Source organism: Balaenoptera physalus (assembly GCF_965194825.1).
Source record: "Balaenoptera physalus genome assembly, chromosome: 9".
NCBI classification, from domain to species: Eukaryota; Metazoa; Chordata; class Mammalia; order Artiodactyla; family Balaenopteridae; genus Balaenoptera; species Balaenoptera physalus.
The window spans coordinates 54565891-54589371 of NC_138888.1; the positions used below are offsets into that span (position 1 = coordinate 54565891).

The 23481-nt window shown below is 33.9% G+C and overlaps 1 protein-coding gene across 1 annotated transcript in view; it reads right to left on the minus strand.

The window, feature by feature from the left end:
* LIN28B (lin-28 homolog B) overlaps positions 1–23481 on the minus strand; it is a 137017-nt gene that overhangs the window by 96108 nt on the left and 17428 nt on the right. The gene's annotated exons all lie outside the window — the stretch shown is intronic.

A 23481-nucleotide genomic window follows, 5' to 3' on the forward strand; every position in this document is an offset into this window, starting at 1 on the left:
ATATTAAAGTATAAAGATAAAATTAAATAAATTGTATGGAAAAATGGCAAAAAAACATACTAAAAAGTTGTTACTCCCTAATTATTTTAATACATTTTACTATTACCTACATTGTGAGGTTATTTACATCTTTTGAATCTGTACAGTGGAACTACTACATAATGGTATGTCACTGTGCCTTTCTTCCAACTCCACATCACTGACATTACATTGATAGCTTGAAATTGGCCATGGTGTTTATACCATGGAAATTGGCAAGTACTACAAATCATGGCATGATGTATTGTTTTGCTGATTGTCTGGACACTTAGGAAAGCGATGAAGAAAATGTTAACAATACAGATTAAATATAACAGTGATTCATGTCTATAGCTGTTACATTGTAAACAGCACAAAAACTGAGGAAATATTTTACAATATTCAAAAACTGTTATCCAAGTCATCAAAAAAGTCACAATAAAGCTCTGACATACATCATTTTTGTCTTACTTTTGTGCTAACTCATTTAGTATAAAAAAATATCACTTAATATTCGTGTAAGAACTACACTTGTTCATCAAATGCAAGCAGAGTTTGGCTATAGATACAAGAGTTCAGGAAAATAAGTCAAGGAAGGTATTCTGTGAGAATCAACTGGCCACATGGAATTTATAATAAAGAGCACTATACATGTATTATTATTTGTAAATTGTATTCTACATCCTTTATATCAGTAAAACTTATAAGACACACTCAGTTTTTTTTGGAAAGCCAGTTATTAAACATTTACCAAATCACCTTTTTTTTTTTTTTTTTTTAATGTTTACTGGTCCAGGGACTTCCCTGGTGGTACAGCGGTTAAGAACCCGCCTTCCAATGCAGGGGATGCGGGTTCGATCCCTGGTTGGGGAATTAAGATCCCACATGCCACAGGGCAACTAAACCCACATGCCACAGGGCAACTAATCCACGCGCCGCAACTAGAGAGAAGCCTGCAACGAAGAGCCCGAATGCAGCAGTGAAGACCCAGCACAGCCAAAATTAAAAAAAAAAAATGTTTACTGGTCCACAAATTACCAAAATTACAGTCTCTGATACAGAAACAGCATTTATATTTTTAAATCACTTTTTTCTCTAGTTGTAGAATAAAAGGTTTAGTCCTCAGTAGGAAGAGTTTTTGGCAGTTGTAAGTGGTGAGACATTTTCAAGTTGAGAGCAGGGTAGAAGTGGTGATAATCTAGTAACAGTGCTGGTGCAGTCTGAGATCAGTGCTGGTAAGTAAGCTGTTCATTGCTGGACCATGACAAGCATACAAACTAAGAAGAGCATTTGTACAATGGTATTTGGTCTGCAAGAGATCAGAAACTAAAAAAAAAAAAAAAAAAAAGCCTGGTATCACTACTCTAGGATACCAAAGTTTGCCAGGAGAGTACACTTGATATAGTCCTGTTGAATAACTGGGGTAGCTGCCTTCAAGCAAACTCTGCTGCTACTCAAAAAAAGGGAGCCAGCCATAAAAAAGAATGAAATTTTGCCATCTGCAACAACATGGATGGACTTGGAGGGCACTATGCTAAGTGAAATAAGTCAAATCAGAGAAAGACAAATACCGTGTGATATCACATATATGTGGATTTGAAAAAAATAACACAAACTAGTGAATATAACAAAAAGGAAACGGACTCACAGATAGAGAGAACAAACCAGTGGTTACCAATGGGGAGAGGGAAGCGGGGAGGGCCAAGATAGGGAAGGATATTAAGAGGTACAAACTAATATGTATAAAATAAATAAGCTACAAGGATATTTTATACAACACAAGGAATACAGCCAATATTTTATAATAACTATAAATGGAGTACAACCTTTAAAAATTGTGAATCACTATGTTGTACACCTGTAACATATAATATTGTACATCAACTATAGCTCAATTTTTAAAAAGTAAAATAAAAAAACAAAACAAAACAAAATGGGGGAAGCCAGGTGCCCCAGGCCAGAGGCCATTCCCAGAAGCTGCTAGTGAAAGACAAATGTGTACCACTTGTTTCTTTTTATTCCACCTTCCCCGGCCAAATTTCAGCTTTCTTATACCATCACCATCAATACCATTTACCAATCCTGAGCTATCTTCACTCTCCTTTAAATGCCCAGATGCATGGCTAATGTTTTACAAATACTTACCTGATTTTAGTTCATCTATTAGGCTATTTTTATATGATGTACCACTCCCCTCTCCCAGCTTTTCTGGATGTCTTGAATATTATTTATATCTCTGGTTTTGTAAAATAAAAATATATCATTAAAAATGTTTAGAAGATGTTTAAAAGACCTTTAACTTCTTTCAACTTAAGGATAAATTACGAGCTAAAGAGTAAAGATATTAATATTTATTGATACACAGTATTATTACACAATAATATATGATAATTAACTAATACTAATTAATTCTTGACCATAACCCAAGAATTTCTCAGAGCTTGTTCCCATGGAACTATGTCCCATGAGATGATTCTTTAAAAAAAAAAAAAAAAAAAAAAAAAAAAGAGGTACCAATGTGCCAGTGTTCAACAAGTATGTAAAAATACCACATTCTACATTTTTATCTTGGAGGCTGATAGCATACTTTAGCATAATAAAGTATTGAAAAGTCATATATTAACTTTGTGTAACCAAGAATTTCCCAAACTTACTGAATAAGGACTTTTTTTCCCTTCCAGGGAACACTTCCTAAAACACCATAAAACTACTTGTTTGCAAAACATGCTTTGGAGCATTAGCCATCATTCAGTCTCACCAGTGAGCCTGAGGCCATTCAAATTAACTCCTTCCTATGACAGTCCTATCTATAGCTAATATCACTATGTGCCAACACCTGTATATAATGCCTAAGGAATAGTCCAAATACATTTTGGTCATTCTGTAAAATTTTTTCATCAGATCTTATAACCTTATTATCAGGCTAACTAGCTGCTCAAACTTGTCCATGACCTAAAGACAAATTCTTCTAACTCTGTATCTAAGTATAATAGTACTTGACATGCTTAAAGAAATACCCCTATAAAAAAAACAATATAGTAACTCTCCCTGGTTTTTCTAGATCTCATTGCATTAGTTTCTATGACAGCATGATTTCCTTTTAAGTGCTTTGAATTGTTTTGCCTTGGTTTTCCTAGGAAAGTCAACAAGAGTTAGGAAAGAAATACACTCATTTTGATTTGCAGTCATCCCCTTGTGAATAGGAAGCAGCATTATAAATTAAATTGTGCAAGTACTAGAATTAGCTGTAATCGTGGAGGACATACAAATTAAATGAAATTGGCTCTTCACACTCCAGTTTAAATGAGGTAACTGAAAGCCAAGAATTAAAAGTTTAGAATAAAAAGGTAAAGTGATAGATAGGAACAGAAGAGCAGATGCAAGCTAGGCAGCAATGGGCAAATGATTGAAATTTCAAGCTAGTTTTCTTTTGTTAAAAGCAGCTCCTCCAGTAAAGAAAAATTGATTAATCAGAGAAACTGACAAGGATCACAGGAACCTGGTCAATTTCTCTTAGCAGCCAGCTCCATGTGTTAAAGACTTTGAAGCAGAAAGACACTGATTATCAATTTCCTACAGAAGCTCTTTACACCAGGAAGAGGGAGTGGGGGTGGAAGTTGACCAAGAGGAGAAACACACACACACAGACACACACAAAGTGGTGAGAGGAGCAAAATGAGTGAAAGATTTTAAAATAGAAGTGTTTTAGAACAGATGAGAAAATAATAGCACAAAGAAAGCAAAGGCTAAGGTGAATTTATAATGTGGAAGAATATGTCCTGCATGCTTTGTGATGCTTTATTTTTGCTAGCTAAAATACAATGTTCCAGAACCTACTGGGGCACCCAACCTCAATTCTGATAAGCATTAGCTTAAGAATGGGCCAAACATCCAGGAGACAAGAGAAAATTTATAGCATGAAATACACAGCAGAAACTGATAGCAGTTTAAATATATGGTAGGAATAAAATTAATAACACAAGATTAGGGTGGGCTGTTCCTTGTGGTTGTGTTGAGAAAATGAGTAGGGTGGCCAAGAATTTAAGTGGGCATGATATGAAAAGGTTAATTCAGTTTGAGTATAGAGGGGGAATCTCAGTGTTTAAAGAAGATGCATGGGTGACAACTAATAAATATGTGGATAAGCAGATAATGAATCAACCACTGTTGAGAAAGGAACATTTAAAGAAGGTATAATAAAGGCTGTTTCCTTTCATATTAAATGAAAATTGTTCCTTTAATATAGGTTTTTAATGCCTATAATGCCAGACAGACCTGCAGTATATTTGCCACTTAAAATTAGGTCAGCATATAATCTTCTGAAAGTAAAAAAGGAATATATACCTTTGTGTATCTCTGAAACCAATTTGGGGATTTCAAGTCGAGAGGGGCTCCTGGGAACTCCATATGTCATACAAAATTTTCAAACTCAAAAAAAGGACTGTTTTTACCTTTTAATATCTGCATCATTTTCCCTGCCCAGAATGCTTTTTTACTCCTTGCTCTGTAGCCAAACATCTTCCTTTCTAAAAGAAATAAAAACTCACCTTCTCTCAACTGCAAATAACACTGACAGGTACTTAATATGCTTTGGTTATATATACAGATTCATCAGAACTTGTACAAACTGATAAATTTTAATAACAATTATTTCATGGCATTTTATTAAACTTAAGAAACTAAATTACAGAATTTTAAATAATATATTTTAGAAGTGAAGGTCATCTCTAAATATAGTTAGCAGAATTGAATTCCATTATCAGCTAGGAGAAAAAAAATATTAACTTGCCTATAAAACTGAAAACTAGCCAAAGATTAAATAATGACCTAAATTTTTATACAAAATAAATACAACATACCAATCCTTTCTATATTTAGCATGTGAAAATAAAGACACAGTAACATGATTCTGTTATTTTTTTCCTGAATTTTCCCAGATGATAAAATTTTCCAATTTAATTTGTAATTTATTTTCCTATTATAATTTGATTAGTATTAAACTTCTCTAATTTATAATTGGCAGTGATTTGACAAAGGGAATTGAGAGTTATTTTCCCCATTTGCAAAAACAAATGTTAGGCAAACAGCATAAAAAATAAATGATTCAAAAATAGCATTTGGGGGCTTCCCTGGTGGCGCAGTGGTTGAGAATCTGCCTGCTAATGCAGGCGACACGGGTTCGAGCCCTGGTCTGGGAAGATCCCACATGCCGCGGAGCAACTAGGCCCGTGAGCCACAACTACTGAGCCTGCGCGTCTGGAGCCTGTGCTCCGCAACAAGAGAGGCCGCGATAGTGAGAGGCCCGCGCACCGCGATGAAGAGTGGCCCCCGCTTGCCGCAACTAGAGAAAGCCCTTGCACAGAAACGAAGACCCGACACAGCCATAAATTAATTAATTAATTAATTTAAAAAAAAAGCATTTGGGGACTTCCCTGGTGGCGCAGTAGTTAGGAATCCGCCTGCGAATGCAGGGGACATGGGTTCAATCCCTGGTCTGGGAAGATCCCACATGCCGCGGAGCAACAAAGCCCGTGCGCCACAACTACTGAGCGTGTGCCCTAGAGCCCGCAAGCCACAACCACTGAAGCCCACGTGCCACAACTACTGAGCCCACATGCCACAACTACGAAGCCCGCGCGCCTAGAGCCCGTGCTCCGCAACAAGAGAAGCCACCACAATGAGAAGCCCGCGCACCGCAATGAAGAGCAGCCCCTGCTCACCACAACTAGAGAAAGTCCGCACGCAGCAACAAAGACCCAACACAGCCAAAAATAAATAAATTAATTAATTTTTAAAAAATAGCATTTGTTTTTTAGCTATAAAGAGAAAAAGAGTAAAAAAAATACACTAAAAGGTAAGCAGTGTTTAGCTCTGGATGGTGGGATAATCGGTGATTTTTATTATTGTCTATATACTCTTCTTTGTCTAAACTTCCCATAATCAACATGTACGACATTTATCATCAGAATAATACAATATGTAACATTCTGAAAATAAAAGTGCTAAAATGTTTCATATTTAGCGTTCAGTCCATATTGTTACTTAAATATGAACTTCTTGGTAATTTCTTATCCCAAATGTTCAGCCCCTCTAAAATCATTTTAGACTATATTTTTGTCTAAACAAAAGATTACAGATATTAATTAATGAAGCACTATATTTTTGGTAAATCACTTAACCAAAGTCATTAAATCAGAGGTTCTCAAATAGGGGCAATTTTGTCCTCCAAGGGACATTTAGCAACTGGTGGGAGATATTTTTGGTTATCAGAACTGGAGAGGTATGGTCCTGGCATCTAGAGGTTAGAGGTCAGAGATACAGCTACACATCATATAAAGCAAAGGATAGCCCATCACAACAAAGAATTATCTGGCCCAGAAGCTCCAACCTGGCCCAAAGTGCTAACGTTGAGAAATTCTGCTGTGAATCATTAACCTCTACTTCTCTTTATTAACAATACTACTATATGTACCTCAAGGTATAATTTTTAGAATGCTCTAGAATTCAGACTGAGTTGTCATCTCATATATATTGTTTTTTTTCCTTCCCCCCCACATAAAACACTTTCCTTTTTTTTAATGCACATGTGCCAATTCTCCTGAGATTGATTTCCAGAGTTCAAATATTACTATGAGATTTCTTTAAATTAAAGATACTGGGGACTTCCCTGGTGGTGCAGTGGTAATCTGCCTGCCAATGCAGGGGACACAGTTTCGAGCACTGGGCCGGGAAGATCCCACATGTCGCAGAGCAACTAAGCCCGTGCACCACAACTATGGAGCCTGCACTCTGGAGCGCAAGAGCCTGAGTGCCACAACTACTGAAGTACACAACTACTGGAGTACTGAGCCTGTGTGCCACAACTACTGAAGCCCGCGTGCCTAGAGCCCATGCTCCACAACGAGAAGCCACCGCAATGAGAAGCCCGCGCACCACAACGAAGAGTAGCCCCCGCTCACCGTGGAGGAAGCCCGCGTGCAGCAACAAAGACCCAACGCAGCCAAAACTAAATTAATTAATTAATTAATTAATTTTTTAAAAGATACTGTATTTTATATTGAGTATTGTTAGTCTATGTTCCTATTTTTTCACAGTGAAGATAGAAGATAAAAAAAGAGATAGAGGAATGGGAATGCATGAAAAAGGAATTTTCATTTGTCTTCTTCTGCTCATTGCTATATCTCACATATTAGGTGTTCAATAATTATTTGTTGAATGAACTGATGGAGCTAAGTCCTGATGGAGACTGCCAACCACCATGATCCCCTCTGGAAAGTGATCTACCTGCAGAAGCTCATCCCTGGAAGAAAAACCTCGGCATCAAATCATATCATATGCCTGTCTTTAATTCCAAAGCTGCTTTATCTGATTTGCCTAACTTTCAGGTCTGTTTTCTTTTAGGTAAGGACCCTAGACAGCTAATCAAGACTGGGCTCTGATCATTAAGATCTCAAGTACAGATGATAGGAAGTTGTGTGACATTTTGAGATAATAAAAACGGCAAGAGCAACAATTACTGGTTGGACATGAGGGATAAAGAAGAGTTATGAGTCAGAAATGACACTAACTTTTCATAACCAAGTAAACCAATTTGATGAAAGTTTGAGATGGGGATGGGTGAGAGAGGCACGTCCTCCAGACTGGAAATCAGTACATATGAAAGGAACTGTCACTGGTGGAAGTTCTACCCAAGGAAAGAAAATAAAGTTCAAGCCTTCTGGACTTAAATAGAGAATTAGACACAAAGGTCCTTCCCCTCCAATAGACTGCAGACATTTTAGACTTAGCAAACTGTGGTAATAAATATACCACAGAAGCCACCATCTTTTCTGCTAAGAAAAAAGGGAGGGGGCAGAAGCCCCAAAGCATCCTGGGCCCACAAAAGCAGAATGCATAACTTGATGCATAATGAACATGTAAGAGTGATATTCAAAGGGAACTGAATATAAGTTGAACACTAGGTTTTCTTTTTTTTATTATTATTATTTATTTATTTATTTGGCTGTCTTGGGTCTTCGTTTCTGTGTGAGGGCTTCCTCTAGTTGCGTCAAGCGGGGGCCACTCTTCATCACGGTGCGCGGGCCTCTCACTATCGCGGCCTCTCTTGTTGCGGAGCACAGGCTCCAGACGCGCAGGCTCAGTAGTTGTGGCTCACGGGCCCAGTTGCTCCGCGGCACGTGGGATCTTCCCAGACCAGGGCTCGAACCCGTGTCCCCTGCATTGGCAGGCAGATTCTCAACCACTGCGCCACCAGGGAAGCCCTAGGTTTTCTTAAAGAAGAGTTTACATACGCTCTCTTGGATAACATTCATATCTTTTTATCCAATGGAAGATAGGAGAAAATGTTCCTAATGTATTATACTTTTTTGAATGTTCAAGAAATGGTTTTGAGTATGAATTATGAAAAGCATGCTCCCATATATTGCATGAAATACAAAATTTGGTAAGACAATTCAAGAGTTTACAATTCAGTCAGAGACACAAGACAACAAAATGTAACAGAAGACAATCTATGACAAACGGAGTTTTGGAGTTTATAAGAAGTAAGCAAGCAATTCTAGCTAGAAGGTTAAGGAAAGGCCTCAGGGAAAGAAGGATCTAAATTTGGGGCTGGATTCTGAAAGATGGCAGTGATTTCCAAAAGTGAATGTAGGAAGGAAATTAAGGGAAAGACAGTATTATCTATGCAAAGGGGAAGAGGCAAAGAAGTGTAGGGTACATTGTGACTTGACAAAGCAAACAACTTAAATAAGTACGAGAGGAAAGACTGGAAAAGTAGATTCAATCAGGTCATGAAGAGGTAGGATGCTTGGCTAAAAAGTCTAAATTCTACTTGAAAACAAATGGCCAATGAAGCTTTTGAGAGAGAGAGTACTTTAAAGAAATTCATAAATAGCAATGTTTAGGGTGAGGACCAAAGGATAAACCTGCCTGATCTCAAGCTGGCCCAGCCCTGGCTTGAGTTTCTTCTTCCAGCACTGGTCTACCATGCCCCTTACCTGCTGCTTCCACCCAGCAAGCACGGGGCACCCTACCTACACACTGGCCTTTAGAGGCTCTTTCACCTCTCCTCATCTCTGCACAAGTATAACATGAAATGCCCTCTTGGGCTGCCAAGTTCCTAGGTATTTCCAAGGCCAATCTCAAATGGTCTCTTCTTTTATAAAGCCTTCCTCACTACTAAAAACATGGGCAATTCCTGCCTTATTGCTCTTATGCTAGCACTTATCACTCTGTGGTAACTGCTGGTCACATACACAACACACCCAACACACACAACACACACACACACACACACACACACTCTAACTGCAAGCTTCTTAAAGACAGGGACTGGACATTACTGATCTTTGTAATCCTAACACATTGTAAAGCTAATGTTCATTTTCCCTCCTGCCTATGTACATTCCCCCTTTCTCTGCTGGAATATTCTTTTCCTTGTTCTTTGCCTACTCATTTTTCAACACCCATCACAAATTTACTGCCTGAAAGAAGCCTTCCTGATCCTGAAACTAGGTCAGAACCCTCACGGTTATATACTTACAGCACCATGTACCTTTTCTTCATGGCACTCATCATGGTTTTTATTTTACTTTCATTTATGTGATATGATTGTCTGTCTCCCCTACTGTTCTTTAAACTCCGTGAAGTCAGAATCAGAATCCCTGTCTGCTTTTGGCTCACAATTGAATCTCAAGCACTTAGCATAAGTTACGCATATTAATATAAAATTAAAACAGCTAAAAATGTGGCTGGAACCCAAAGATTCAAGAGCACTGCTCTGGAGTCATACTGCTGGCTCAATTGTGTGAAATCAGGCAATTCACCATTCTAAGATCATTTTTTTCATCTTAAAAATGAGACAACAATAGTAACTATCTTTCAGAGCTGTGAAAATTTAATGGATGTAAAATGCTTAGCACAGTACTTGGCACATGCAAACGCTCTATAAAACTTACATGATACTATTATCATCATTCTGTTATTGATGTCCTGATCACTATCATTGCTACAGTATTGATTGGCTATGGCTGAAGGGTTCTCTTGTGTTGGCAGAACAGAAGCCTTGTTACAGTGGAGTCACACCAGACTCTTTGGATGATCCGGAGTTAGGATCAATGACGGCAAACTGGGGTCTATCCCCCCGGAATGGTAGTAGTGGGAACTTAGCATTAGCAAGAGGCTAAAACAAAACAAATATAAATGTTTGTTGATCTGGAAAGGGACTAGACTAATACAAAGGAATATATGATTACATTCTAACTGTCTTTTTCAAGTATTCTATCAAAAGATTGCTTATACTTATCATTTTTGTATTACTTTAAATATGTCTGCAATTATGTCATATTTTCGTGTTTGTCCTTTTAGTAAATAACATTCAAAAATTTCAAAATATCTTTGGTTTATTCCATAAAACATAAGTATTACACAATATTCATTTCTATTATCTTTCAGACATAAATTATAACTTCTAAAATCCTCTTTAAGCTAATTGTGAGATTCCATGACCATTCTGCTTAAGTTTTTCAAACTAGGGTCAGTAAGTATGAGAAACTTAAACCAACATATGTGGAGCTAAGTAAAGGGATTGCCCTTTAAGATGAAGAAATGCTAGCGCAAATATCTACAGCACAAAGAAACTTGGGCCCTTCAGCAATCTTACACTACAGTTTATAGTGTTTACCACACTGAATCTGCATTTCCTTACTCATCCTGAAACAAACAAAAGAAGGAATTTATGAACAATCTAAGGAAGTAAATAATTAAAACATTTCTAGATCTATCAGTATCAATTTATTTTCATTGTTAGCCTATTTTATGAGTTAGTTTGTGGTTTAAAAAGCCTTCTAGGCAAAAATATGCTAGACACACAAACATTATCTTTAGATGACAAATGATATTGAGTAAAACACTTCATATAAACTTTCTTTGGAAATTTAGGAAAATACTTCAAATAATCAGTAAGTGTTTAGAAATGTTAAAATTACCTAACCATCCATGGCTTTTTTTTCAGAACTCACACTCCTCTTCAAAGTTAGGAAAATTACTGGCAACAGCCTTTAGAAATAGCATAAAAGATTTAGCCAAAGCTAAGTAAAGAGAGAAAAGTGGTGAAGGACTGAATTTGACTTTGTTAATGCCTAAAACAGACAAAGTAGACTTCTTTTTTCTTAACACCACAATATCCAGCTGTACCAAAAATGAATTCTAAATTAAAGTTTGATAAACTCTAATATCTGTTATTAACCTCTTCTCAACTACACTCTTCTCCAAGGGATGATACTTCTGCTAAAGACAGACACTTTCTGCTGAGTGACTGCTTTTTTCTGGTATCTCTAGAGCTAGGGCCCCAGGCTTCCTTCCCGAAGGGGAGTGGGGGAGGGGAAAAGAGGGAGGCAGACACTAAAGAGAGAGACCACTTAAGTCCGTAATAATTCCTGGTGGCAGATCAAATGATAATGTTAGGGCAGGAATCATTTGGGGACAACATAATGCTTTAATAATTGGGGTAATTTATTTTTTCAATTTACAGCTAAAAATGGGAACATATACATATGTATCAAAATAATGAATTCTATTCCATAAAATCTTACTATGAAAACATTATCCCATGTCTTATGAGATTTTCCAAAAATCATTTGAATTTTGTAAATTCGAATAATTGAATACATGTTGAACACTGAATCTCATAGGAAATTCTGGATTACCTTTAGGAATATTAATGATTTAACAGTGACCAGATACTTTTAAAAGTAAAGGCAGAGAGTAAGGAAAAGTGGTCAGTAACTAACAACTTCCCAAACATTACTTATTAAGATTTTTTATATTAGAATATCTTTAAAAAAAATACCCAACCCTAAACTAAAGAGCATGTACTGAAACAAATGTCCATATTTACTTGGCCCTTCAGATATTTCAACAATTTGAAAAATTATTTCCCATTTTTTATAAAGTTTATGTTAGGGGAAAGAAAATGCAGAAATCAAATCATTCACCAATCATATATTTACAGTAACCCTCATGAAAACGAGTAGCAACATCCCAAGTGGTATTACTCCCCACAAATGAACCTTGTACTTCTGACTAAACATGAAGACACTTAAAGCCATATAAATTCATTTAACTACTCTCCTCCACACAAGTTAAAGAAAACTTTGCAGGAGAAAAATACAGTTATAAAGGGAAAAGCGCCCAACTTTTCACTTTCTAATATCAAATTTTGTTAGGAAAAAAAAAAAAAAGCATGCGGTACACAAAAAACCTGGTAGTAATTTTTTAAAATTAGACTTTGTCTCTTAATCTTTTTATTTTAAACTCAGAGTGACACTAAGATACTAAATGGATTATTTCAACAAAAAATGTCGGTACTAATTCAAATACTTAATAATAGATTGCTGGTGTTTTATGAATACCTTGCTATCCAAATGGTAAGTGAAGAAGTATCACATATTTGAAAGATTTAGTATCCTAAACCTTTCCTCAAAGCAAAATTTTAGTGGCAATTTAAACATTAAATAAAATATCAATAAATATTTAAAAGTTAATTAATGAAATATACTGAAGTTCAAATACTCAATTGTAAAGCACATGCAAAATAAATCACTTACTATACACTTTAATGTCAATGAAAACATGACAAGCACACTGCAGACTTCAAACCAGATCCTGGTTATTGAAAAACTGATAACCCAGTGTTATTAAACTTAAGTAGTTTTTCTGTATATCTCAACAGATTTTTCATATTAAAAAATCTGAACTAACCAAGTTATCTTGGATAACAGCAAAATCATAGGATTAAATATCATTGACTTTCAAGATGTATAAGACTATTGAAAATGTAAGAAACAATGTTTTTTATGTAAGAATTTATTTTATTGAAACACAACATTTTAAATAAAAATGCATACAGGATTTTAAAACACAGGAGGATTTCTCCTTAGAAGTCTTTTAAAAGTACTGACTTGCAGGGAAATATCATGTGTCAAAGAACATTGTATTTTAAAAATCATTGACAGGATACTTCTTTTAGAACTACTGTTTTTCAAAATATTTTATTTATTATTTGGGGACAGCTATACTGTTACTAAAACAGAATTTAAAGGTTTAGGAAAACAGATTAAGAAAAAATTTAAATAATTTTAAAGATTAAATATTTAATAGTAAATTATAACATCATGACTAAATCCCCAAATTGGGACTAAGCATCAACGTAAATATTCTAAGAGCTGGATAGCATTTTATCCTAACAGCTAGCTACACCACTTACTATTATAGAGAGGTGAGAGAGAAGAGGAGCAAAAAGAAATACATCCAGTTAGTTCCTTCTTATATATACATGCAGCCCTGTAACACATTTTTTTCCTATCAGCAAATTTTCCTGACTAAAATCACCCCAAACACCACTGCTACTTTCTTTACACTGTGAGTTCTGAGAAATAAGCTACAGTTAAAAAACCTCAAATGATACAAGATAACTGAGAGAAAAACGAATACACTAAGAAACTACCATGATATAGATAAGATCAGTTTTATTTTTAAAATCTATTTGGTAACCTTTTTTTGGCTTCCTAAAAAACTGCAACTATAAGGTATAGTTGTTCAAAACAAATATTTTAATGCATAAAACACATGAATTAAATAAGAGGCATATTTCAATAAATATCTCATATAAACATAACATTTGCTATGTTATGCATTTTGAGATTCACTTCAGCCCTATCTGTAACTAACTAAAAAGGAAGTCACATGACTTACACAATGAAAAAGAAAGAACAGTTTTCTTTCCTTTCCTTTCTACAGGAAGAAACAAAAGCTTGGTATTAGCTATCCAAGGCCAACGGGTGGGGCCTGCAAGCCAAAAGGCTGTAATGGATTGAGGTTAATCTTAATGGACGCCCACTTTAACCTTATGAAAGCATCAAAAATGTGAAAACTTCAACCAGCGCTTGCATAAAATAACAAACATTTAATGTAAATTAGGTTTTACAACTAGAAAATTCTACAGGGACATAATTCAGCTTATAAACAACGGTGCTGTTTTTGTTGGGGTAAAATCACCTAACTGTGATTCCCTACACAGATACACACACCATCCCCCCACTGGCACACAGATACTTCACAAGCTTCTTGAATAAATAGGAGTATCCAATGTCCAGGGTGATGGGTGGTCCTGAGGTCCTGAACCAGAGCTGTATACTTTTAAGGGATGCTGAGATAAGAACAAAGTGTTTTGTGTTTGTTTAAACCTGGGTCTATATTTAAAGTCTTTACACCATTATTGATACAGTTCATAAACTTGTGCTATAGTTGATTCAGGAAAATTTTAAGTGTCAGCATAAATGCTAGAAATTAAGCACATCAAAACAAAATACTTTGGGGCTTTTATAGATTGAATTCAAATTAATAAATTCAGTTTACTTAAAAGTAATCACTACATTTCAAAGGTGTTAGGTCTCAACCTGAGACAGAATATCATCTCACCAAACTTTCACTACCAACAGGATGCTTTTCTAGTATCTAATGAAATAGCATTATTTAAACAAAATTATGTACATCAAATAAGCTGCAGTGGCATGAAAAACTTCAAAAATAGTGAAATTAACCCATGTGAAGTCACAATCAAGCATCAACTATTATGCCCATTTTTATTCTCCAGGCTTTATTATAAGTCTAATATAAAGAGATTTTTTGCAGAGCAGAAAGGCAGGATTTACAAGTGGCCCAAGGAAAAGATAAGCAATGAATAGTTCTGACCCCGGCTTCTCTGGCTCGATCAAGTGGGTCTGCAACCTGAGCCAAAGGGCGCAAATTCCTCCCCATTCAAAATTCTTCAATGGCAAGGGGGAGGAAACAGTGAAAGGGGCAAACATGCAAATCCAACTGTCCTTAGATTTAGTATTCAACTAAAAATTTTAATTAGAGAGCTAAAAAAAAATGAGGTCAAGACTGTGATTAAATTTCTGACTCATAGTTCAACCAATCCTGAAAAGAGAAGTTTTTTGTTTTTTCTTGTTAAAACTGAAAAAAATTCATTCATTTATCCTTTTAAATGTATGGCTTACACTGAACTGTGTTAGGTGCGTGTCTCTTGTATCATTTAATCTATTTAAAGGAGTTGCTGAAAAGTGGAATTAGTTTCCAAGCACCAGTGTTTCCATATTGTAAGTAAAATGATGTATTATTAAAATCCTAGCTAGGAAAAAAGTTGATAGAATTCATTCATTCCAAGCTTTACAACACATCAATGATCTATTAAGTATTTAAAGTGATAGATATAACCTGTGTTGTCAGACTTCTGTTACAGACTGAACTAAGGATAAAGATGATTCATTTGAATGAAAACACTAAGATAAAAGAATTTAGGAACTACTGCATCTAGGAACTTTGTAGCTACTAACAGTAAAGACCTAGGGAATTGCTTACAAAGCTTAACAAATGGTCGTAAACAAATCATGGCCAAAGTAAAATTAATTTGAAATTTACATAGAGTATTTATATAACATAGAACAATAAAACTGAAAAGAAAAATTTAGAGTTATTAGTAAATTAAACTTACAAGATTTTGAAATAGAAGCTAACTTTAAGATGAACAAAAATAATAAATTTCAGTGAGGTTTGATTTTAAAAAGTGTTTTATAACAAAAAGTTAGAGCAGCTGGTAAAAAATAAGCATATTACTAATAGCACAATAAAATAATATGATTCTCAGCAATGGTAAAGACAGTTTAGTTTCTATGCATGAAATCTGAAAACTATGTAAGACTGATTAGAAATCATTGTATTTAGTTCAAAAGTTTAAAAACTAACATTTATTTTTTCATCATAATTATCCCCAAATAATGGGTAGAGAGAGGAGCATAATTAAACTTTGTAAAAAGAAAGTGAGTAGTACATGGGAAAAATGAGCCTTTGCTTCATACCTTGTATGAAAAGAATGAGAATTAATTGGAAAAATCTTATTAAAAAGTTTGCCAAAAGGAAGTAAACAGGAAGAATATATAGCAATCTGGAGAGCAGAATTCTTAAATCTATCACCGAACAATGCTTTACACTTAGTATGTGATCAATTAAAAAAATAGTTGAATAGATAAATTATTGAACCAGAAGTTTTTCTAGAGTCACCACTTTCTTAAAAGTTAATACTTTCATACAGCAATAAGCCTTCTTGCCGATTTAAACCTCTAAGAATGTTATACAAAAACTCAGTTGAAACAGAAATTCATTAAATTTCTGACAAGAAATAAGAATATCAATAAGCCTAATTATGCCCTTTAGGTAAGCAGTGAGTTTATGTTGTATGAAAAAGTACCATAAGGGTAAATGAAATTAAGTTTGAAGATTAGTGAAATGTATGCTAATTAATCTCACTTTCACAAGCACAGAAACTACTGGTGAAAAGGTCATCGTCGAGCAGAAATAACTAAAGAGAAACAAACAAAAAACATGAAAATAAGTGGATTGTATTTCATAAAGGATAATGGGTTGTAGCTTATATCTAAAATAGACAAAGTTAAAAGAAACAGGTCAGTTAACCAGTTAATATGACATATCAATATCATATAGGACAACTGTGCCTCTCTTCTTCAAGAGTGACTACAAATGGGCACAAGGGAACTTTTTTGGGCTGAGGAAATATTCTGTATGATGACTGTGGTGGTAGTTACACAATTTGTGAAAACTCATCTCACTGTATACTTAAATTTGGTGAACTTTATTCTATATAAATTATACCTCAATTAAGTTGACAAGGCAAAAAAAATAAATGACATGAACTTACTATCTTTTAAAAAATCTGACAAAGATTTATATGGTGAAGGTATTAATAAAAATATAGTGCTTGAAATGAAGATTAAAACTAAACCTGGATCATTAGAATTCTTGAATTATTTTCATGTATGATACCTCAGTTGACCCTTACCCCACCCCTCAAAAATAGGGACGGCAAGATATTATTGCCACATTTTACGCATGAGAATACTGAAGCTCCTTGGAAGCAACTAGCCAAAAGTAAGAAACCCATCCAAGTGGCACAGCCAAACCCAAACCTTCATTTCAGATATTTTCTCCCTCACTCTACCACGTGATAGCTCCTTTATAATAATAACTATGTACAAACATCGCTGAGTCCTTACTATCTGCCAAGCTCTGTGTTAAATGCTTTACATGTGTAATAACATTTAATTCTCATAATAACCCCATACAAAGTGGGTACTTTTTTGTCCCTTCCTTTGTAAGATGCTGAAACACTGACAAGGTAACTTACTTTCCCTACAGACATATAATAAACTGGGATTTGAACACTGATTTATTTGACCAGATTTTATACCATTGTATCATATCTCACAAGTATTAAGTAATTATTAACAGAGCAATAGGTATTAAATTATCACAGCAGGTCTATTTAAGACAATATTTCATATTTTTCCCTTAGCCTATACTGAAGAATACAAACTGAATATGTCTACCTGAATACATACACAGGTAAAAATCTCATGATGAAACAAACTATTAAAACAAAAACATGTGCATCACAAAATTATGTCCAAGTCTCAGTTTATATCCTGATGTGTTAAACAATATTAAACAATACTCTATATCATAAAATTATAATAAAAAGCCTTATAGTTCACTGTAATTAAAATTAAGCTATTAATATTATGCAATACATTTTGCCTAATTTTAAAGAGAGCACATAAAATATACCAATTTCATTTTCAACCACAAATATATACTACTGATAATAACTTATCCCTGATTTTGTTGTGGCAAAAAGACTAGTTTACATTTTAGTTTATTTATTCAACACATACTTGCTAGGCAGTTTATATAATAGTATCTCTACTCTTCACAACACCTGAAAAGTTAGGTATTATTATTCCAACTTGCAGCTGATTACAGAAAGAAACATAAGACTAAAGCTATCAATTACCTATAAATCTTATTTGAGACAGCATTTCTAAACTGTCAGATATTTAGATATGGGAAGGGGGGCAATCATCGGATAATCTTCTAATTTGTTGCTAGACAGAAGATAAAATTAATCCTGACGTATCAAAATGCAGCATAACAAACATTTTTATTACTCAATTAATAGAGTACTCTTTTAAAAGTTCATTTCTCAATGTACCCCACTGACCTAATGTATTTTTTGATATATTACTGTTATCAATTTTTTTGATATTAGAAAATGTTACCACATTATTTTAGATAAGCATATAAATCATTTAAGTTCCTTATGGGCTGTATATGTTACAATGCCATAACCTCAGTAACTACATATTGAACAAGCTGAAGTTCCAGTGAGAAATATCTCAATATTTGGTTCCAAATCAAGTCTACAAAATATCATATTTAAAGTAATAAATTTCCAGTTGAATCAGAAATATCCTTACTTTACTTGTTTAGGTTATACTTGGTTTAGAAATAAAAATACAGTACACCATATTTTTAACTAGTAACTTTTAATCCCAATACCAATAAAACTTTTCAGTTAAGGTATACAAAAAACTATCTGCAATAGTTATGTAATTTCTGAACAGGATGATGAATTCAACCAAATTCAAACCCTTATTAGGGTTCCTTGCTGTCCAAAAGCAACAAAATTTACCTCAAAGGACTACCATGTTGAGTCCAGGTAACAAAACAAGTTTTTAACTTCTTATGAAACCCAGGAACTCTGAGATGAGTTAAAGACACGTTAAAGATATTACGCTAAATATTCATAAGTGGCTTGTCACATATTTGTTTAAAAAACAGTTCTTGAATTTATCGCCTTCATTTGCTGTGAATGGTCTTTTTAAAAAAGGAGAATCAAAAATAAGTAAGAGGAAAATATTTAAGAGTTACATCAATACTCTTTAAAATGAGGAGTGAAGACGATGTCTTAATTATGTACCCAATTCACATTTCATGTTTGAACTGAACAAGGATATCTTTTTAGAAGTATACAGAAAAGTTCCTGAAAATGGATCAGTATTTGAAAACCAGAAGGAATGTATCCAATATCTTTTAAGACAATTAGTCTTATACAATTTTTATTTAAATGCCTTTAAATGTGATTTTATGATTAAATAGCTTCAAAGCATTTCATTTAGGATTCTTCCAAACTGGTCATGTGGGCAATTCATCTTGAAAATTTGGTAGCTTTAGGAATCATTTTCAAAATATTAAAATGCATAACTCACTAACAAATGAGGTGTAACTGTTTATTATCACATTTTTAAACTTCCAAGATTTCTCTATCTAAATATGTTTTTTTTTTTTATATTGACATTTTCAACAGCCCCAAGAAAAAAAATAACCATATCTATTCTGAGTGTGAAAAATGTTTTCACCCTAAACTATGACAAAAGTAATATGGTTAATAAATTGGTAATTAAATATTATGAAAAGCCCTTAAACATGAGCATATTGGAGTAAATCAGTTTTCATAATTGTGTAGCTAATTAATGTTAAAAACACTGAGACATGAACTCCATGCTACATCAACTGAATGGTGTATAACACTTCAATTTTCATGTATTTAAATATTAGTCATCTGCAAATGCTTTCATATCCTATACTATTAATAAAAATGCTTTAAACTTATCTCTTATTTCTTCTATTTCCATTACTCTGAAATGTTTTCTGAGCAAAGTAATAAAAGGAACATAAAATATATAAAATCTTTGTAATATAGGCAATTGTATTCTCATAAAGATCAAACTATAAATCAGAAATAAAGAGCAAAAGAAGAAAACATCAATACCTGAAAGGTAAATGAAGACTTAAAAACCAAATTAAAATAAATATTTAAGCCAACTGAGTAATAATAGCTAAATTGCAGTCATTTTGAAATTACTCTTTCTCTTTGAAAAAGAATTCTTACATAAACTGTGAAACAAATGAAATACATTTATGTTAAAAATTCTCTGTGGAACTTCCCTGGTGGTGCAGGGGTTAAGAACCCACCTGCCAATGCAGAGGACAAGGGTTCGAGCCCTGGTCCGGGGAGATGCCGCATGCCGCAGAACAACTAAGCCCGTGCTCCACAACTACTGAGCCTGCGCTCTAGCGCCCGCGAGCCACAACTACTGAGCCCACGTGCCACAACTAATGAAGCCCGCGGGCCTAGAGCCCGTGCTCCGCAACAAGAGAAGCCACCGCAATGAGAAGCCTGTGCACCACAACGAAGAGTAGCCCCCGCTCGCGGCAACTAGAGAAAGCCCACGCACAGCAACGAAGACCCAACGCGGCCAAAAATAAAAATAAATAAATGTATTTTTAAAAAATTCTTTGTATCCTATTTGATGGCAAACAATCCCAAATATATAACCCAACAAGAAAATATTATTATGCAAATGAGCTGTAGAGAGGGTAATAAGGAGAATGGATTCCAACCCTCCTCTGGACAAAATAAAGTTCAAATGATCATTTTTATCTTATTAGTTGAGATAATGACTTTAAAAATAAATGTCAATCTATGTAAAGAAGAAATTACACAGTAACATCAACAGGTAGTTATTTGAGTAATACTGCCCTTCTCCATAAAAGATCTAGTATTTAATTACCATGTGATTCATTTAAAGTACCATCACATATATTAAGTCCTATTAAAAGATTATATTTCAGAAAGTTGCCAGAGACCTTTCCAGGTAATTTAGACATGTTACCCCACAATCTAACTGTGGAGGCAAATTTTTAAAAACTTAATAACAATAAACTGATAGGAGTATTAATTATTAGCACTTACAAAATAATTGTATTCTAATTGATGAAATCAACTGAGTAAGAACCTAGACTTAAAATCTGTATTAATCATCTATACTCTTACTACTCAGTGTTTTGCACTGGATTCTTAAGTAAGAAATTCCTACAAATTTATCCTACTTACAAACTAAATCATCACCAAATATTTTAAATACTAAAAATTTTAAGGAACACCTCAAAAACAGTGGGCTGTGACAAAATTCACAACAATATTTATACATTTTTGTTAAGTTTTTAAAAATACTGAATGCTATCAAGGTTTCAGTATTAACGTGTCAGAATACATCTATTCATTACAAATCCATAAAAATACGATCATTTAAATTACCAGTTAACATTAGAAAATCCAATGAAGACAGTCATTTTGAACTACTGGTCACATACCATCCTCAAATGGCAGAGTCTCACTACATTTATCAACAAGTCTGAAGATAGAGAAAGGACAGCACCTAAGTCTTGGGCATGTTTTTGAGGAGTTGGTGGCATTACAGAAACTAAAAGAAAGTTTGATTGTATTTTTGCCAACAAATTGTAAACAGAATTACGTAACCATAAATGTATAGCTCTATTTTAAGAACACACTCATATATTCTCTTCATTTCATAGCAACTGATTGTTTTTGATGTGCAGTTCTTTGCAGTCAATATTTTTAAAGGAGAAAAAAATATCTGGGTGCCTTGGCATGAATTTTTAAAATATTATTTTAAAGAAACTAAAATCATTTCTTTTTTTATTTCCCCAAACATATACTATTAAAAACATGTTTTAGAATATTTTTTAAAAAATCCAATGACACATGTACTTCTAAACAGTCAAAAAAAACCCCCACTACTTCATATATTTAAAATAATAATTAAATGTCGCTCTAGTTGAACATTTAAAATTCCTAATTATCTGTGATGCCTATTCTTTCATAACAAAATAGCATATAGACATAATGGGGAAAAATCTAATTTATAATTATACATAAAATCTAGTATGCTTTCAAAAATGCTCATACAGGTAAAAATGGCAGCTAAAAAAATAATTTTTAAAATGTCTTAAAAACTTCTATAAAATCGTCCTGAATCGCAACCTGACTGTGTAAGTGATGCTCACATGATATCTGCACACATTATTTATGGCCATCAAATTGTTACTTGTAGCTGCTTGGCTAAAATCAGTGGGATCCTGCCTTCTTCAAAACAGTTATTCATATGACTTATATGCAATTTATATGCAATTTATATATAAGCTTCAATATAAGACAGAAACCCCTTTACCTAGGCATCAAAGTTAAGAAGCAAAAAGAAAAAAAAAACAAAAAAACCCAGCAACAACAACAACAACAAAGCAACTGATTCTAAATAGTTATCCTTAGGAAAAAACTGAGATATATTTCAAACAGCAAATACTTTAACCATCAAAAACTGCCCTGAAATGTCACTTTCTAATTTTAAATTTAAAGATTATTACTGCCCTGTTTTTTTACATCACAAAAATGCTAATACGTGAGTTTTACTGACTTTTTACATACTTCTTCCTAAGAATGTATCCAGATATATTCTTATGAAAAATACAAATACATATTTTTTGAGAGAATTTTTTATCACATACATCGTTTTAATACTGTTCTATTAGTAAATACATGATGTGTAACAGAAGATTTAAAATACGTCTAATATGAATAATCTGTGTTTGTACTCTAGAAACTATTCACTATGTATATAAAAAAAACTTTTCCAGCAATATAGCATTTCTTAATTAAGTGGCTATAGGAATGTTTATCAACATACAACCATTAAATAGCTTAAAATTGGATGTCTCATTGTTCTAAACATTAATATCAGTTAATAAAATGTCTACTATTTGAATACATTAAAAGGTAAACATAGAAAACCAAATTATAACAAGGCGTGATCAGACAAAGAAGAAAAGGGCTATTTTTTTTCATTCATCTATAAAACAAATTTATGAGATTGTAAAGAACAATTTAACAACCTAAAGAAGGTTCAAAGCAGGGAAAGCAGGGGCCTGAGAGAAAATGGATTTGTCAATGATTTCAGTCATTCAGTCTAGGGAGGAGAAAAGCAGAAAATGTGGCTTCATTTTGCCATATAAAGTAGGAGGCATAAAATCCAGTAGCCTGTCTGTGGACTTCTATTTATGTATTTAAACCCTGTTTCAATTCACAGATTATGCTGATCCTTCCACATGTAAACAGCCAATAATGATAGCCAGGCCTTTAGGAAAGGAAAACACACACCACACAGCAAGGTCAGGAAGCTACCAAGCACACAGGACAACAGACCAAAACAGAATGGTTTCATATGTTTCTATTGTTTATATACTTAATTTGAAGATGATATTCCTTAGGGGGGAAAGGAGGTTGTAAATTATTACTAAGAACATGCAACATACTATCAAACAAAACAGAAAATTTTTATGCAAATATACTAAATATTTATTTCCTGCATGTATCTATGTCAGTCAACCTGTAGGACAGATATGCATTCATTCGATTATTTTTAACTTAGATGTCAAGCTAAAATAAACCTCTTTAGTCCTAAATCCCTTTACTCCTAAGAATTCATTACAGATAATTTGTATTTCTCTAACTTCTTTCTATGAAATAATCAAGCTTGCAAACTGTAAATACCTTTATTTTTTTACTATGAAGAGATTAAGCACAACAGAGGAGTGAAAGGGGGAGAGAGATTAATTTCCCTGCTTCTG